Genomic DNA, 20,310 nt, shown 5'->3' with positions numbered 1-20,310 from the left:
AGGCTTGCTTCCAGAGTATTACATCACTCACTTTGACTGTTTTGCTCTCCTGAGACGAGTGGTGGTGAAGAGGTTTCGCAGTTCACACTCATCGCTCTGGAATGTTGAATGGATTCTATTAGAATTCCTGGACGATGAGGATGATGATGAAGATGGTGATGGCCTTCTAAGGGTCTCAGAACCACATAGTTTATTATAAGCAATAGAACGAAAATTCACTTATGGTTTCAAATAGTTTTAAATGTAGTTATAAACTATTTAAATCTTATTATATCTTATTATAAATAATTTTTAAAATGCTTTGGAAAAAAAAATAAACAAGAATAAAAGATAATAATAGTTGACTAAAACTAAACTGATTAAAAACACTACAAGTTACATACATAAATGATAGTTTTATGAATTATTCAGAAATTTTGTTGGCCCAAACGTCTCTATTATTAGTACTGTTTTGGTATATAAGAGTATATTAGTATATTATATAAACACACTGTATAGTAGTAGAATGAAATTCACTTATTGTTACAAATGTTTTTAATATAATAATAAACTATTTACATTTTTACTGAATTATAAAGAAGTTATAAATTGCTATTGAAAAACAATGAATCAAAATAATAGTTTATTAAAACTAAACTGACTATAAACACTACAAGTTACATAAAGGAAATGTTTATTAACTATTCCGAATTTTTTTTATCTTGTTTGCCCAACATTTTCTAATAGTATATAATCTTTTTCAGTATATATGAGTATATTAGTATATTATAGTATGTTATAGTATATATAGTATATATATATATATTGTTTGCCTTTTAGGCTTTAGTATTAGTGTTTTATATATGAGTATATTAGTATATACACTTTTTATTATATTATAGAAACACATGTTTAATTGGTAGACTAAAAAGCAGTGACCAGTGAAACAGTGATAGGGACACTATTATGAAACTTTCATAAATTATTATTTGTATCTTTTTAGTTGAGTATAACAATATTGACCCACTTTTAAACTGGTTTGTGTGGTTCTCTACTTTATCATAACATAGACCTTTCATTGCCAAATAATAATCACATAAACCTAACTAACAGTGGTTATGCATCTGTAACTTTTCAATGTAGCCCAAGTGCAGCTTCTTTTCTTCATTGCAGCTTAAAGGGGCGGGGCGTTTGGAGAAGTCTCCGCCCCCAGCCCTGTTGATTGACGTTCCACAATGGCCCCTCCCTAAACTTTTTTTCCCTCCTTCGTTTTCCACTGAAGTGCGTGAATTTCATACCAAACCCATACTTCGCATTCCACCTTTACTGTCAAACCCGGAGAAATATATGACTGAAAACAATAGCACCAAGATAAATATAACTTTATAGAAATAAACATCGTCTTTTCCTATCGGTAGAGGTGTTTCCCAATAAAGGTGAGTTTTCCTAGATTCACTCGTTCCCTTTGTCTGATCGCGTTTTTGTCGCGGATTTCATGCCGCTCAAGCGAAGTTTTCGGATCTTTGTCATATTTCACATTTTTCCTCGGAACTCCCTGCGTTGGGTGGGATGAGGGACACAATTCCGCGTGGATATGCTGTAATTGTGCATGTGTGGAAGTAAAGAAGGCTACTTTAAGTTGATAGCCTCGAACTTTTCTCCTAAACATTGAATTAGACTTTTAAGTTTAAAACATTATTTCATCTATCATTGCCATTGATGCACGTTGAAGTTGCGTTGAAAATGTCATGCTTTCCAGCACAACAAGCTCCTTTTGACTTTGATAACAGGATTTTACAAACACTTGAGTTTGAAAGTAAGAGATTTTATTTTTCCAGAGAATTGACGGGGTGGAAGAGAAAGAAGCGAGAATCGTGTTTGGAGAGATCGATCACTGCTTTATACGTTAAAAGGTAAGTCTCGTGGACCAAACGTAACAGGCTCATTTAATGTTTTAATGATTCCTATCACATTGATGTTGACATAAAATAGAGAAATAGATTTAAATAAAAGATGCAACATTTGCTTATTTAATTTACAAATGTGAGGTGTACATGTGAAGCGAAAATTAATGACACTCAAATTATGGAGTTATATGTGTGCCACAATTCTGCACGGGCAAAATTATATTTTGAGCGCCCAAAAATGTTCTGCGCGTGCAAGATGAAAATTTGAGTGCAAAAAAAAAATTAAAATAAAATTTCTGCACTCACAAGATGATATTGAGCACAAAAAAAATTCTGCATGCACAAGATGAAATTAAGAGCACAAAGAGTTATTTTGCATGTGCAAGATGATATTTTGAGTGCAAAAAAAAAAAAATGTAATGCACATACAAGATGAAATTGAGCGCACAAAAAGTTATTTTACATGCGCAAGATGATTTTTTGAGTGCAAAAGATTTTCTGCATGCACAAGATGATATTTTGAGCACACAAAAAATTTTCTGCACGTACAAGATGATATTTTAAGCGCACAAAAACTTTTCTGCACGTACAAGATATTATTTTAAGCGCACAAAAACTTTTCTGCACGTACAAGATATTATTTTAAGCGCACAAAACATTTTCTGCACGCACAAGATGATATTTTAAGCGCACAAAAAATTTTCTTCATGCACAAGATGATATTTTGATCGCACAAAACATTTTCTGCACGCACAAGATGATATTTTGAGCGCACAAAAATTTTTCTGCACACACAGGATGATATTTTGAGCGCACAATTTTTCTTCGTGCACAAGATGATATTTTGAGCGCACAAAAATTTTTCTTCATGCACAAGATGATATTTTGAGCGCACAAAACATTTTCTGCAGGCACAAGATGATATTTTGAGCGCACAAAAAATTTTCTTCACGCACAAGATGATATTTTGAGCGCACAAAAAATGTGCTGCACGCACAAGATGATATTTTGAGCGCACAAAACATTTTCTGCAGGCACAAGATGATATTTTGAGCGCACAAAAAATGTGCTGCACGCACAAGATGATATTTTGAGCGCACAAAACATTTTCTGCAGGCACAAGATGATATTTTGAGCGCACAAAAAATGTGCTGCACGCACAAGATGATATTTTGAGCGCACAAAACATTTTCTGCACGCACAAGATGATATTTTGAGTGCACAAAACATTTTCTGCACGCACAAGATGATATTTTGAGCGCACAAAACATTTTCTGCACGCACAAGATGATATTTTAAGCGCACAAAACATTTTCTGCACGCACAAGATGATATTTTGAGTGCACAAAGTTATTTTGCACGCACTTGAACTCAGTTTTGTAAAGCAGTGTATCTTCGTGCAAAGATAAATTCATTTTGAGCAAATTTCAAACAATTTTGCGCTTGCATAAAGTTTCTTTGAATGTGAATTTGCTCAGAATTCTTAAATTTTGCTTTCTCCTACCCACTCTACGTGCAAAATACCTTTTGTATGCTCAAAATATCATCTTGCGCATGCAGACATTTTTTTGTGTGCTCAAAATATCATCTTGTGCGTGCAGAATTGTGGCACAAGTATACCTCCATAAAAAGAAGCCTATGAAGTTGACTCAGTAACCTATATAGGCTAGTCAGATTAAAAGCATAATTTACTATGATATAAAAGCATACTATGCCTATGAACTGTGACTGCTTTGAAAACGGTCATGTTAGCTTCAGGCATCTCATATTAATCCTGTTATTCAGACTGGTTTGTCAAAACCATATTAAAAAAAATTGCATTTTTTATATACGTGATTTTCGTTCTGTGTGTTTTTGTCTGTAAACTGCTGGTTATACTTAAAAACAACATCAAAATAATTCTAATATAGATATATTTAAATATTTGCCATTAAAAACTAAAGTTTCATCAGTTAAACCATCATGACATAGAGTGATCTTCCCACCATACAGCGATATTCCCTCAGATTTAGTATTTGAATATTAACAAATTCTCACCTTGATAAAGCTAACATTACCCTATATTTAGTGTGTTAATTTATATTTTACAGGTATTTTTTCCGGGTGAGTAAGACCTAACTATTTATAGATGTTTGTTCCCAAAAATATGTAAATGCTGTTTTAGCTTGCCCCACAAATATGCAAGTGTGTTTCAATATGGTATCCAAATTGTCATTGTTCACCAGACTTACTATTAGTGGGCAGGTTTCGTTGAAAAGAAATGCTGTACTTCAGGTTCGATCTCGACAGTTCAGTACAAACTGCCTCTTCAAGTTCTGCTCCCTGGTTTGGGTTGTCTTATAATCTACCTCCTTTAAGAAAGGTTGGGCCTTCGGTTCTTAGCTCTAAAAGCCACACAAAAAAGGTCAAAATCCAGCTAGATGTAGGTCAAGTGGTTTCCAGGTTAAATAGTGTTCCAATTTGTCCAATTTGTTTAGAAGACTTTATTTTTGGATAAAATGACTGTTGGAAATTTATGTTGAATCTCTTTGAGTTATAGAGACTGTAGTGTACAGGAACGGCCTATGTATCAAACTTCAAAAGAATTGATCACAGATTGACGTAAAAATGCTAGACAGAACCAATCTACATTCGCATTATCTAGGTATGTTAGTTTGATTTCACAAAAACTGGACTGGTATGATTTAAGTCGGACTAACCCGTTTACATGACTTTAAAAAAAAAAAAAAAAATTATTGCTTTAATCCAACTGAAATCTTAACTTTTAAAGTGCATGTTCTCAAACTCATTGATTGAGAACATTTTGCAGGGCGTTGGTGAGACAATCCATTAGGTGTTTTTTTTTTTTTGTAATAATGAATGCGTTTTGTGCTTTTTTTAATTGTCTGTTGTTTTACATGACTTGGCCATAATTGGTTAAGTTAGAGCAAAATCATAAATTTTTTTATTTTTTTTTACTCTGGAACTGGAAGTTCCAGTTCCAAAAACAGATGCCATGCATGTGAATTAGTGTGAGTTTTTTTTAATGTATTTTTTACTATTGAGGTCTGTAATTTACACCAACACTTGATCACCAACAAGTGAGACCTCAATCTAAGGAACATTCATGGAAAACTTGGAAATATCAAGGAATATGTCATTGTGATTTCTACGCCTGGAAAAGTCATGGAATTTTTATAGTGTATATATATATATATATGTATATATGCTTGGTTCTAAACTGTTTAAGAAAGTAGTTGCAATTTGTGTGTGCAATCCAGTAATCACTAATGACTGGAAAAGTAATGGAAACGCTATGTAAATTCATTGGTTGAAAGGTGTGGGAACCTTGTCAGTCACATGACAAACCAGTTACAATATGGTCATATTAGCGAAGACTTGTTTGTAATGGAGCACCAGAAATGAGTTGTCCCACACACCCACATTACCCAATGTCTCAGATCACCCTAAGTTCACCCAATGCGTTTGGCTTATTAAAGTTGAAATGAACTATTTTGGACACGAAGACCTCATATATTGGAAGCTCACATACTTATTTTTGCCACAGACACACTCAAACACCTTGTTTTAGCTTTCGGTTTAGCATGTGCTTTTATTGCAGTATTTTATTGCTGTATTTTATTTCGAATATTCAATGGTCATGTTTTCCCAAGTAACTAACACTAGAATAGAGAGATACTGAAAATGTCTTAACTTTGTCTGGTATGGGAAGTGTATAGCGTAGCTTGTGATGTGAGTTCTGAGCTACCTGTCCTGGTATTTGCCACTTACATGATATGTGCACTTATGTAAGTCACTACTGCAAGAATACAAGCACTTGGGGAAAATTTTTGATAAAACATTACAGTTCGAACGGAACACTGAGGCCATTATTAAAACGTTACAGCAAAGACTACATGTGCTGAGGAAATTGAACTCCTTCAGTGTTCAAAGGTCTATTCTTATAACTTTTTATAGTTCCTTTATTGAGAGTATTTTGTGTTTCTCTTTCATATGTTGGTTTTCCTCACTGTCTATCAAAAACAGAAACCGCCTTCAAGCCATTGTTAAACTGTGCTCAAAAATTGCTGGTGTACCTTAACGTAGTTTAACTGTATTTTATGAGCAACAGGTGATAAGAAGGGCTTATAGCATCATGGGAGATGAAACACATCCCTTGCACTCTCAGTTCAAGCTTTTGCCCCTTGGGAGGGGTCTACGTGGTGTAATGTGCCTTACAAATCGATATAAATTTACCTTTGTGCCGTGGCTATTCGACTATGTAATGGGTGATATCAAAGTTTCTTATTATTATTGTATTTATTTATCTTTAATATTTATTCTCAGTGTGTGATCTGGTATGCTGTATTCTTGTTTAGTTATTGTGTTGTTGTGTGAAGCACTGCTGTAGCCCTACATTAATTGCGCTGCGGGGATTAATAAAGTTCTAATAATAATAAGAAGAAAGCCTCTGTTGAAACTTATATGTAAATAGAAGTTTCACCATTCGTTTAGCCTTAGGAGACACTCATTTGGACAGGCAAGGTTAGCTCCCTAAAATTGGTGTCATAGAGCAAATCTAAGGCCATGGCCACACTAATACGTTTTCGTTTCAAAACGCATTGGGCCTCATTCATGAAATTTTCGTAAATATGTGAGTAAATTGGGAGTAATTTACCCGTAAAATGGAGCTTCATGAAAACTTTCCTCTGGATTCACTAATGCTGCGTACACCTCAAATTTCTTGGGAAAACTTGTGTTAGTAAATTCCAAACATTCATAAATAGGGTGTGCGAGCACGTTCATTCACAATTATCATAATCCATGCCCATGAAAACGCCAAATAAGGAAGGCTTCTGACTCGCTAGTAGATGAGAATAGAGTGCATTCACATAAAAAAAAAATATATATATATATATATATATATATATATATATATATAAAGTGAGGAACTTACAGTCATCACATGCTTTTGATGTAATCAGAATTTATTTTGTGAATTTAAATGGTCAAAGAGGTCAATAAAAATGGTTTGACATGAAGCTTAAGTGTAAGAAAATGCATACAGGAGGATGTCCACCAACGTTAACTTTCTCTGGTTCAATTCAGCATATTGGCAGAATCATTGGAGAAACTTCTCGGGTAAATCAAGACTGTAACAGTAATATACTTGCAACTGGTACAGTCTTCAGTGAAATTGTTAGAATGCCTGTAGAAGGTCTTTGACCGAAATACTGTAAGCTACGACAGTGCGGGCATTTTTTCTGTTGTATTGTGGACGCACCTGTTTTTTTATAGCTTTAACAGCATTAACATTGACCACACGTTATCAACGGAACGCAATATATATCGATGCCTGTACAAAAGTACTGAAACCTAAATGATAGAGTTCATATAAAATGAAGAAACTTTTCAAGCGTTAATTATTATTTTTATTTTTTTATTTTTTATTTTAGTCTTTCCTAAAACTTTTCGCCTATGCCAAGCAATTCTGCTGGAAAAACGATATAAAACGTATGAAGCAGAGTTGGGAATAAACTTTACTTTGAAGAAATAAATGCAAGCACCAAAGAAACTCTTAAGTATATGGTTTAAAAAGTTTTTTCCTCCTAATTTGTTATTTTTTAAGGTTAATTTCACTAATTTAATTTTTAGTTATTTTTTTCATTACTTATTTAATAAGTAAAAACTAAGTTTGTCTAAAAGAACACAAAACATTCGAATGGTTTACACACAGTTTACATGTGGTCGGGAGCAGGTGTCAAATTTGTTCGTACCAACTAACGTTTTGAACATACGAAAGCTTTCGTGAATCCGAGAATTTGTGTCAACTGCTTTTTGAACGTTTTACACAAAAATTCTCTTCGTGAATGAAGCCCAGTGATTTTGCTACGTTTACGCCTATCATCCACACTAGATTGACGTTTTCCTCTACCGAAAACTGAGTGCTTCCAAAATGTTCTCATTATTGCATAGTTTGGCAAAAAAAAAAAACGGGTTGGTGCGGATGTGGCCGAGATGAATGGTTCATTCAAGTAAATAGTCGCTATTGTTCTTTTATTGAAGATTTTTTTGTTTAGTGTGATTTTTCTGCAATAATTCAGCCAGAAAATTAATTTCGCATTGTTGTCTGAAAATCCCTCATATTGAGATTGATTTGAGTGCAACACATCTGTGCATTGCAGTGCTGTTGTAATGTCTGTAAACTTACAGTTGTTTGTGATTTTGAACAGATGCCACATATTGCCTTTTATGGTTTCTGCAATGGACTGCGTTTGTTGTTCAGCTGCAAATTTGCTGTTCTCATTTTCAGACATCACAACCAACCACAACCACCATCCGTTTTTCAGGCTTTGTCAAATGGGTATACGCCATTTCAACGTCTGCTTTTGCTCTCCCGTGCTCCCGTGTTTTAATGATTTGTTTGTTCTTGTGCTGAGATTTCACTCCCAGCACCCAAACCAGGCCTGAAGTTTGCAATCAACCTCTCCACTTATTTAACATAGAAAATTACGCATACACGCATTATTCTAGATGAAGAAATAATGAAACTATTTTTTATTTTTTCACCCCAGGTCGCAGGCATATCCTCTTTTAAAGAGCAAGCGTGTGTGATTGGAGCGGATTGTTTGTGCCATGTGTGTTTATGTTGCTGGCCAGTTGACAGTTCCTTTAGCTGGTTTGTGTTAAGGGCCCAGCTGAGAGAGTAATGAGCCTCTTTCCATTTGTGCAGACTGAAGCGCCCTTTTAGCACCCGCCGAAGAAGTGGCTCTCCAAATGGTGACCACTTACCTGTCTGTCAACAGAGCTCTGAACAAATATCTTGCTCTGTGTGTTTGAGCATTTGAGGGAAACGAGAGCATTTTACTCTTTTAGAATGTGAATTTCACATCCCGTATGATGCGCTGCTATTTTGCCTCTTTACCGCCCTGTATTTGTAAAAGGAAACATTTTATGTGGTCTTCAGTTCCCCAAATTTAATTTTTCCCTTTTAAATTAAATACTTTTTTTCTTACGTCACGGTTGAAGGAGCCTGTGGAGAGACGTAAGCCAAAACACACACAATGTGTCGCTATGCTTTATTAATTATGATGTAGAGGCTGCCTATGAAACTGTGTTTACATTGCGCTGAAAATTAATGCCTGCTTTCGAGACACTTGTTTACATACATTTCCTGTGTGAGGCATTGGCAGATAAGATTTTTGGCTTCTCTGTGGCCTTTCGACTCGTGGGAGGGGCGAGCTATGGGCTAGAACAGTATCGCCTTTGTTTCTGTCTGTCTGAAGTTGCTAAACTTTCCAGTTGTTCTTGAAACCAACTGTTTGTGGCAGCCAGTTCACAGAGCAGTCAGCAACGCTCCATACACTCATGCACCTGAGGTCTAATCTAATATCCCGATTTGGGAAAACAAGTAGGCCTAGATTATTTTTAGTCTTGTTTTGTGGTGGGTTGTATTCGTTCTTCTAATTTTTCATGCTGTTTATTTGTTATTGTTCCCCTAGATTAGAAGATCCTTGGCGTGATTGTTATTGGAGTCAACAAATTGTTACGGTGAATAGTGTTGGGTGATTCTCACGAAACCAGTCAAGAAAATCTCCTTGTCATATTTAACCGTAAATCAATACAAAAAATATATATGAAATGCTATTTTGCATGAAGAAAACGAAGCCTGTTGTAGGACCATTAAGATTTTTTGCATTGTGACATTATTTTCAGGATACTTAAGCACATTTACCCCCCAATTCTCATTACCAAAACGCGTCTGGACATTTTACTTTTACTATTCCCGTGGTTTTCAATGATGATTCTCATTACCGTAACAGCCATTTAAATATTTAACATTTGAAATAATATATCCCTTATTGCAGTAATGAGAATATCATAATGACCTACGGGGAAAATGTGCGTAACTGTAATAAAAATATTGGTGCAATGAAAAAAAAAAACAATCTTAATGACCCTAAAAATAGGCTTAATTTTCTACATGCAAAATGTAATTTATTAATTGTTTATTTTGATTTTGGAATAAAATAGTACCAGGACCTGTTGGTATTTTTATTTAGTCAGATGATAAAACGGACAAACAAAACCCAAAGACTTGCTTTGAAAGAGGAAACAAACTATTTTTAGGGACTCAGTGTGGCAAGCACCCAGAAAACCCTAGCAATGCCATAGAAACCACCCACAACTTCCTAGCAATCATCCAGAACAACTAATGGCTCGGGTATACTGTTAGGGGTGTAAATTGCAAGTTTCATCACGATATGCTATTATATCGATTCTCTTAGCCAGCAATCCGATGTTTGCCGATGCCTCAAAGACTGCCACAATTCGATTCAGGGCCCTGCGATCGATATTATGTGCTATATTTTACCGAATCAATTACATTTATTATCACAAAAATGCAACCAATATGTAACTTTAATGTTTTATTGAGCTCTCTGAAAAAAATAAAGACACATACATGTGATCATAAATCGTTTGATGATGGCCCATTGCCTTGTGGAATGAGGTAAACACTACAATGACAATTTGTCAGCTCTACAACAGTCAAGCAAGTATTTCAATCCAAAATACTTGCATACCCATCAACTTTTTCCGACAGGAGAGTATGTGATATCAACTTCCACATTTGTAATTGATGTTGGGGCAGGGCAGGTGTTTTCCCTTTGCCTTTTTAGCACTGTTCAGAATATCGCAGCTGTTTAGCCATTTGAATTGCTCCATAGCGCTTTAAAAAAGAAAATTCTCATGTAGAATTCAAATGTGTTTTATGCGCCAAAATTTTGAGGGATGCCCGATTTAATCGCGTAGTGAGCCATCCGGCGCTGTCCTGTAACCGGAGTTCGCAGCCCTGTTGACGAGCGAGCACCGACAGAGCAGAGCGCAACTTGAGGCTTCAATCACACTGTGCACATCCGTGTGGCCACATGAGAAGCATATTTAGCGCTTATAAAGCAAGATGAATATCATAAGGTTGCTGCATAGCCTGACGGAAATGCGTACAGACGTGGCTGGCGAGAATTTCAAAATAAAAGTGCATCTTAAAAAATATATAAATCGATGCTTACATGTTGAATCAATGACATTGTATCATTGGTGACAGTTGATGCTGGGCGCATCTGCCGGCGATGTGCAAAGATGAAGTCTGTCCGCTTGTCTAGAAAAACCAGGCTGCATGCGGACAGTCTGCACGTGCTGTGCTGATGACGAAATTTACGTTTTGCACTCTATGCGGGAGATGCACCGGCACGCAGCAAAACCGAAGTCAATTTTGGCCTTAAGAAATCGTATAGCAAAGCCTTGATGACCATCCACAATACCCTACACAAGAACTACTCCCATTTTTTAGAGAACGTAAAAAGCGAGTTTAGTTTTGATATGAAAAGCAATTTCCCTTTTTTAGGAGATTTGCTGACCGACATCTTTAGAATTTAAATCTTACTAATGAATGTTGCTTTACAGGTCGTTTATCTGCTTAAACATACCATATTTGTTCTGGAAATCTTTAATCTAACCTTTAGTGGGTCATCTTAATACTCAAGAAGTCAATTTGCAAATACGATTTATATGGAATTGGTTTGTATCTGTGTTTCACTCTTTGTCTGTCTTTCTGCTGTAGAAGTGTGACTTCCAGAGTTCAGTACATGGGGCCTCATTCTTATTGCCATCCCGAGAGTCCTGTGAGCATTTGTTTCTCTATGCATGTCTTTTCGGTTTTCATGGGGTTTGGCACCAGCCCCTGCCTTAGCCACTAAATGACCAAGTCAGGCATGAGCAGTACTTGACAAATTTGCCTGAAGATTTTCCGAGGAAAGTGCTGAATCAGACATTAGAGAGTGAGTCCTCTGGCACACACGCCACGCTTTGTGTCAGTCTTTCCTCTGCCGACTGAATCAGAACTCGAGTTAACCATATGGTCATCTGAAAGCAGTTGGCGTCCTGGAAAGTCACCTCAACAGATAATGTGAAAACCCAGAAATCATAAGCTGTTAATATCCCTGAGATTCATGTAGGGGAGTGTTATTGATCAAACGTCAATGTTCAAATGTTTAGTATTCTTTGTTGCGTAAGAATGTTTTAGCCCTCAAATCATTGTCTTTCTATGTCATTTTGACCCTTTCTTGTCTGTCTAACAGTTCAGGAGCTCGCTCTCTCTCTTTCAGTCTCTTCAACTGCTCTGATTGTTTCCTGAGTGCCGAGCCAGAGAGGAAGTTAGAGGAAGTTATTGGAGAAGTAGGGTAGAATTTATTAGAGCTAAACAGAGAGACTGGAAGAAAAGCGAGAGACTAAATGAGCACAATAAAGGAGGTGGAGTGATAGAGAGAGAGGCAAAATGCAAGGTATGTGGAACGTGAGAACGAGAAGTGTTTCTCCTCTCAGACAAGTTAATAGTCCTAGGAGAGGAGATGCCTCTAACCAAGAAGATTGCTTTTAAACAAAACTCTTTGGAGTACTTGAATCTTAAGCTGCTGACAACGTTTGCTTGAAGGCAGAGCTCAGCTTAACCTGCATTACTCTGGAGCTTCTTGATTAAAACCCATCAAACTCGATTAACATCACATGTGAGGCCAGAAATATAGTCTTTGCAAGTGAGCACAAATGCTTCTAGCTACGCAAGTTAGGGCAGCACAATTCTGACAGAAATAATAATTGTCAATTATTTCACTTGATCTTGATTATTCATTTTGATTAATAGAACAGGGCTGGTAACTGACACAGATCCCCTGATTCGATTCCATTTCAGAAGCTTTCGATTCTGATTCATTTGGGTATATTTCAGTTAAAATGTAAATTTTTGCCTGCATATAAAAGAAATTCTCATAATCAGTGACTGCGTTAACATGGACACCAGAAAGTGGCTTATTGCGAGAAAGCAGCTTTCTCCACAGCAACGTAATTTCCCCACAATGCTTCTGTAAATAACGAACAAAGATATCCATGGAAGACGTCACTTTTCCGTTGCTTCGTTTTATTTCCAGATATTCCAGAGTTGTTGCTATTTTCGTTTCCTTAACTTTTCATTGCGACCTGCAGCAGAGTTGCGCTGCAATAGTGGGGTTTCCCTCTTATATAAAACTCCGGGATTCCCCCAATGTACGAGCACATATATGCAAACTTGAGGGACAGTCGATATTTTTGACATGTATAAATGGTTATAGTTTATAGTGTATGTGCTTTTCCCACTGTACTCCGAGAAATGTTGAATTCTTTCCGCTGTGTTGACTTGTTGTTGGGCTGCATCCTATGACGTTTGTTATTCGGTCTGTTGAAGCACATGCGGACTCTTTAGACACCCATCAGAACACCGCTTATGCATATACATGACCATATTAAGCTGCGTTCTTGAGGAGAAACCTGGATGTGATATATTGCTTTCTCTTAATCCATTAAGCGACATAAGGAAATCCGCGTTCTCGTTTACATGATGTTTCAGAATGATGCTTTCTGCAAAAACCCTGGAATAAACTGCTTTCTTAAGTGCATGTAAACATGGTCAGTGAAAGGATCTCGGTGCTTAACTTCTCCGCCACTATACTGCTCAATCGCTGGCGAGTGAAATCTGAAAATGTACCAGCCAGTGGCAAATCACAGACATTTTTTGTCACATAGCATGAAATTGCATATATGTGAGTGATTTACTCCCATTGTAAAGCTTTGTGCATAGAGTTGGCTAAATGATCGATCTTGGGATTTTAGGAATCGAAATCTGGATCTGTTCAAATGACGATTGCGATTAATCGGAAAAAAATATATTTTTACCTAGCCCTACAGCACAATATCAAGAGAATCCCAAATGATTTTAAGTATTGACAATGTGTTTCATTTTGGTTGTTAAGCTTATTTTTGAGTGTCATGTGACGTTTCTTCAGCACTCATTTTTGTGTGCCACGACTAACAGAAGTGAAACTAAAATACATATCTGTGTCTTAGACTTGTTCAAACTTGTTCATAAGAATCAGTGCTAGTTACCGATAGGCCTATAGACTAATTGAAAAGCTTCTGATTTGCCACTGGATTCATGTGCACAACAGATATGTCTCTGATTGGTGTAAAGTCGTAAGTAGAACGCGCAACAGAACCTAAATAGAATCACGAATAGTTAGCCTATTTGCCGTAATTGTAATCCCGATTGTTTATTTGATTAATTGTGCAGCCCTAATGCCAGATCAAATCATACATTGCGTTCCAAAATGCGTTGGAGCACAATTCATAAAGCAGCGCTCCAAATGTTTTGCATTCTCACAGTAGGGGAGCTACAGCATGTTAACTGTCTTCTTGTAAAGTCAGTTTTCTCTTTCAGATCAACTACAGTCGTGGCAGAGCAACAGTTGGAAGAGAATCTTGCTGAGCAATTTAAAGTTACTTACTGTCAACCACATGTTTACAGCTAGCTGCCTGAATAATAATATATCCACCACCCCCTTGAGTACTGAGGTTTGTTACTCCAACTTAAATGCAAGAACGCATTTTAAGTGTGCACAACGGGACTGCATTCTTGCAGTGCATTGGCGAAGAATTTGCAGAGTATGTTTAGAGTATGTTTCTGGCCTAAATCCATTTCTTTATTTGTGTTCCAACAGATGCTATATGGAGCTTATGAGATCATGCAGCTCAGAGCTCACAGTCACATTTTTGGACCTTAATATATCATTGTACATTAGCCGTATGCTGATGTTTATTGCATAATTATTTTTCCTGGCTTTTTTAGTAAAACAAAGGGGAAATTCACTTAGCACTGACCGTATGTAGCGTGTTTTAAAAATCTGTTGACTTGCTACATATTATGAATGTGATGAAATGCATGTGGTGCCAGAACAGTTCTCTGTGTTGGTCAAACTAGATTGATATGAGCTGTTACGAAGAGGTTTGTTCTTCCAGTTGGCCACCCAGTGGTTTTATGGTGGCCAGTTCCTGGTGTGTGGCCTTGGGTCGAAAGACCATAAACACTGTGTGGTTTTAAAAGGCAGACCATCAAAGCCAATGAGCAAACAAAAAAAAACACGCAAGTGAATGGCAGGTTTACCGATGTTTATCACTCTTTGAGTTCATATATATCAGTTCGTTGGTCAGAGATGTGACAGGGCTCCTCATTAATGCTTGTCCGCTTGTCCGAGACAAGTGGAAATTTTAAAGGTCAAGTTAAAGAGAATTGTACTTGCCCGACCGGACAAGTAGCTTGATTAAAATCTCAATAACTAATGTTAGCTCAATAGCGTGGGATTGCGGGGATTGAGCACTATTTTAATCATTACGCATGTTTCACTTTGAAAATGTGGGGAATTCCCTCTGTTGCGTCGCCCTCTCTCCCTCTCACCTTCACCCGTGGTGCAGCGTTCAGCAGCTTGTGAGTGCGAGCAGTGGGGAAGTGCATATTTACTGAACTTTAGATTTTACATATATAAACGGGTATAAACCTGTTAATTGGACACGTGAATGGTGTTGTGCCACGTCTCTATAAGCGAGCGACGCGATAAAACTTTTGCTCCTGTTTATAATCAACAAAGCTGTCTTTATAGCAAGCGCGTAACGTTGGAGAGATCTAATTTTGTCTCGTCACATCAAGGCGCTCCCTCATAAAACAGCAAGAAAGGCAGAAATTGCATAAACGCTTTGTGTAATAATGCCATCTGTAGAGTGAAAAGAAACGGTTAAAACAGACTTATGCACCCGTTACATCTCTCAGCTTTCTAGAGCTCCGTCTAATGTTTGTATCCAAGGTATTTTCTCTGCCATGTGAATCAGTCAGTTTTAATATGTATATAACAATATACATTATAATAATATTAACACTATAACATTAATAAATTACACAATGAAACATATCTATCTTTAATATGCATATCTGTTTTGAATATACAACATTACTGATTTAGCAGCAAGGTTCTCTGGATTTTATCTGTTAATATTTTCAATGCATTTTGTCAATATTAAACAGCCGTTTTTAATGCAGCTGGTGAGAATTGACTTGTACTCTCAAAGAGATGATTTACACAAAAATTAAAATTGGGTAACACTTTACAAAAAGGTTCCATTTGTTAACATTAGTTAACTACAAGTTAACATGAAAAAACAATAAACACCACTTTTATGTAATGTATTAATCTTGGTTAATGTTAATTCCATCATACAGTTTATTAATACATTTTCATACATTAAAATAAAAAGTTGTATATGTTAACATTAGTTCATGCACTATGAACTTAAAATGAACAATTATATATTTTTTAGGAACTTTATTTTATTTATTTATTTTTTATCCCCTTTTCTCCCAATTTGGAATGCCCAATTCCCACTACTTAGTAGGTCCTCGTGGTGGCGCGGTTACTCACCTCAATCTTATCACGTGGCTCTCTATGCATGACACCGCGGAGACTCACAGCATGTGGAGGCTCATGGTATTCTCCGCAGTCCACGCACAATTTACCACACGCCCCATTGAGAGCGAGAACCACTAATCGCTACCACGAGGAGGTTACCCCATGTGACTCTACCCTCCCTAGCAACCGGGCCAATTTGGTTGCTTAGTAGACCTGGCTGACCACTCAGCACACCCTGGATTCGAACTCGTGACTCCAGGGGTGGTAGTCAGCGTCAATACTCGGCGAGCTACCCAGGCCCCTTTAGGAACTAACATTAACTAAGATTGATAAATGCTGTAAAATATTGTTCATTGTTAATTCATGATAGCTAATGCATTATCTAATGTTAATGAATGGAACCTTATTGTAAAGTGTTACCAAAAATTCTGTCACCATTACTCGCCTTTATGTTGTTCCAAACCCGTCTGACTTTCTATCTTCTGTGGAACTCAAAAGGAGATGTTAGGGAGAATGTTATTTTCAGTCTCAATCCACTTATTTAATGAAAAAAAAAAAGATGCAGTGAATTGCAGATCTAATTTTTCAGAGATGCAGATCTAATTTTGTGTTCCTCAGAAGAGAGAAATTCATACAGGTTTGAGGGTGAGTAATGTCTTTCTGCACTGTGTTCTTAATGGTTCTTAGGTGTAAATGATGAAGATGGAGGCTTTTCTTTTTTTTCTTTCTTACGTCATTTCTTTTGTTTTTGTCTCCGGACAAGTAACTTTTTTTTTACTCAGACAAGTGAATGATCCGAAGGACAAGCACATGACAATGCTTAATGTCGAGCCCTGTGTGAGTAGGTGAATGATTAAGTTATTGAAAAATACATTAAAAAAAAAATGCAATTCAAAGCATAAGCACAAAGCATTTACTTGAATACACTAGAGACGGGCACGAGTATTTAAGTACATCGGAATTGACCGCAATGATCGATTATGAAAACGTTGATCGATAATGATCATGCGTGACATGACTTTTCACTAAATTCGAAATTCAGTGACGACTATACTCACAAACGTGTCAAAGAGGGGTCTTATTTTGAATTTTAAGATTGATTATGTCATGATTTTCACGGGACCTTTTGGTCTGATCACGGCAACAGTCTCCAACACAGCACACCATGACTTCCTGTCCGGGTCAGAGACAGCACGCACACACCAGGCGAACTCTTCCTTTCAAACTGCCAGATGGAGCACAGCTGAATTGAGCAGAACACCGGATCTTCAAAACTATTTTCAACTCAACACAGCATATTAAAAAAAGTGATGGTTATGGCCTCTCCGGTCAAGCAAACCATGGTTTGAAAATACACCGTTCAGCCAGCCACGACGAAAACAGTGTTGCGGATTTATTTAGATAATTACAGTATCCTGAAGGAAGAGCAAAGAGATGCGCTTTCTGAGCATTCTTTCATTGAATTGGCCAGCGAGTCTTCACGTAATGACAAATTATTATGCATTACATTGTGATTTATGTATTTTTTGTAAAAGATTACGTTATAACAGCCTATAATATCGAATATGCGAGACACTACAACAACGAGACGCAATGAGAACATTGAAACAGAAAATAATATACCTTCTTACAGGTAAAGAATTCCCCTTAAAATCAAATCCAGGGGGCAAATATTGACCCTTAAAGTAAAAGTTAATTTCTGACATAGGATGATTCATTAAAGCTAGGGTATACTTCGTCATGATGCCTCGTGCATGGTCAAATGTTCTTGCCTTTTAAAGTATACTTTTGACAGTGAGCCCATACGGATGCGTTCACTGCATGTTTGTTAGTACAATCAATGCCTGTCGCATGTGCAGACTGTACACTAGTATTGAAAAACTTGCACGCATATACTGTGCTGATGACGAAATTTGCATCATGCACACTAGCGGCATTTGGAAAAGCGAAGTATAATTTGGCCTTTATCTTATAACGAAAAATAGCCTCCTAAACAACGTAAGGGATGGTCTATATGAAATACCCATTAGGGAGTCTGTTTCCTCTTTGGAAGATAACAACCAGTAGAAAGCACATGCCATTTTGTTTTTGCCATGACCAGGGGGCCGAAGAGTCTTGATGCGGTTTTAGCCGTAGTTGGAAATCTGTGCTGGACAATGAGGAAAAGAGAGGAGAGACTTTGCCTTCAGACTCTATACGTCTTTATCTGTAATCTGAACCCAACCAGCAGCTGCTGCTACACTTGTCCAGCCCTGTTGTTTCTCTCTGCTGACTGTTTTGTGTGTCTCTGTGTGTGTGTGTGTGTTTGAGAGAGAGCAAAATATACTGAAGAATACTTTCTTGCTTGAGTGAAGGGCGGGTGTGCTGTCGAAGCTGCCCAGAGGGATATACTCCCTGGGGGTACTATTGCCAACAAGTGTTCTAGCTGCAACAGTGTCCTAACAAATCTCACATTCTGAGCAGCGTTTGACAGGAAAAAAGTTGGGAGGACGACTGTAGAGAGAGATCCATGCATTAGTTCCAATATTAAAAAAGGGAATTCTAGCTGCGACTTGTCATAGTGTGGTTGCTTCAATCCTAGGTCCCAGTTTTGGCTAGACTCTATAGCTTGCAGGTTTGGCACCCTGCCAAGCTACCATTACCTCCCTCGGTTCCACCCCCACATCTCTTCTTTTACTGGCTGGATGGCGTGAAGACCTCCCTCCTGGACAGGATCCTCCACTTGGTTCTTTCCCGCCAAAAATGTCCGCCTGGGATGACTAACTCGCAGATGGATTCCAGCGTTTGCTCTGAGAGGCTGTATTTGTGTGTTTGCGCTGGAAAGTCCCTCCGCTCCTTTGACAGTTCGTGGAGTCCCTGAAATCTAGTAAGATGACTTATTGAGACTAGAAGAGACTTTACTAAAAGCAAGACTTGGAATATGCAAGATGCTTCCTTATGAAACAGCAAACATTCTTCTGCGACAGTCAGTATGTTTACATGCACTTTAAAAGCTTGATTTCGGTTGGACTAAAACAAAAATTTGTCTTTTTGACATTTTATCAGTCAGATTTTGGCAAAGTTGCATTATCAGACCTAGATAATGCATTTGTAGCTCAGTTTCATCCAGAATGGATACATGTTAATCAGACCACAATAGAGCAAAACGGTGTCCGCCCACTTTTTCAGCTGTCTTGGTTCTGTTGAAATTCAGATTTTACATTTAAATTTTTTACATTTATGCATTTGGCGGACGCTTTTATTCAAAGCGACTTACAGTGCACTTATTACAGGGACAATCCCCCTGGAGCAACCTGGAGTTAAGTGCCTTACTCAAGGACCCAATGGTGGTGGCTGTGGGGATTGAACCAGCAACCTTCGGATTACCAGTTATGTGCTTTAGCCCACTACGCCACCACCACTCCCACAGATTTTCATATGAAGGTGTCATTCGGTACACAGCTGTTGGTGTGGCACCAAGTAATTGGTAATTGGATTGTTTGTTTGAATCACGCTTGGGGCGATTGATCACCTTTTTTCCTCTTTAGTAGAGACACTTAAAGAAATGTTCCGGGTTCAATACAAGTTAAGCTCAATCGACGGCATTTGTGGCATAATGTTTGAATACCACAAATTATTTTGACTCGTCCCTCCATTTCTTAAAAAAAAAAAAGAAGCAAAATCAAGGTTACAGTAAGGCACTTACAATGGAAGTGAATGTGGCCAATCCTAAAACGTTAAAATACACACTGTTTCAAAAGTATAGCCAGTGGACGAAAGCAATATGCATGTTAACAGGATTTTAGTGTGATGAAATCGCTTGCTAACCTTTTTTGTGTAAAGTTTACTCCAATTTTACAACTTCATTGCCATGATGTAATGCCGTAAACCCTTAAACCCTAAAATGACATTTGAAACAACTTTATATCTCAAATAATACACACTTTTTTTAACAGAAAAATTAATGTGTTTTTATAAGCTTCACATTTCTGCCTTTAAACCTTCCAAAAATTGGCCCCATTCACTGCAACCAAAATTGGCATCTCACTGCAACCTTGATTTTGTTTTGTTTTTTTTAAATAAAAGGAGGGACAAGCCAAAATTATTTTAACATTATGCCACAAGTGCTGTCGATTGAGCTTAAC

General features: G+C 37.2%; 1 protein-coding gene across 8 annotated transcripts in view; it reads left to right on the top strand.

Moving 5' to 3' along the window:
* The first annotated feature begins 1,261 nt into the window (after positions 1 to 1,261).
* The window catches only part of LOC127445655 (transcriptional enhancer factor TEF-5-like), a 79,029-nt gene continuing 59,980 nt past the window's right edge, over positions 1,262 to 20,310 (top strand). For 7 of the 8 annotated variants that reach the window (XM_051705880.1, XM_051705876.1, XM_051705875.1 and 4 more), the window contains exons 1-2: positions 1,262 to 1,415; positions 1,818 to 1,892. The gene's annotated coding sequence lies outside the window, so the exon portion shown is untranslated. Of the gene's footprint in view, positions 1,416 to 1,817; positions 1,893 to 18,919; positions 19,053 to 20,310 lie in introns of those variants that run through there. The other variant, XM_051705874.1, reaches the window with a different exon arrangement.

This window comes from Myxocyprinus asiaticus, chromosome 9 (assembly GCF_019703515.2).
Source record: "Myxocyprinus asiaticus isolate MX2 ecotype Aquarium Trade chromosome 9, UBuf_Myxa_2, whole genome shotgun sequence".
NCBI lineage: Eukaryota > Metazoa > Chordata > Actinopteri > Cypriniformes > Catostomidae > Myxocyprinus > Myxocyprinus asiaticus.
The sequence above is the reverse complement of the archived record's forward strand: the minus strand, read 5'-3'. Positions and strand labels throughout refer to the sequence as shown.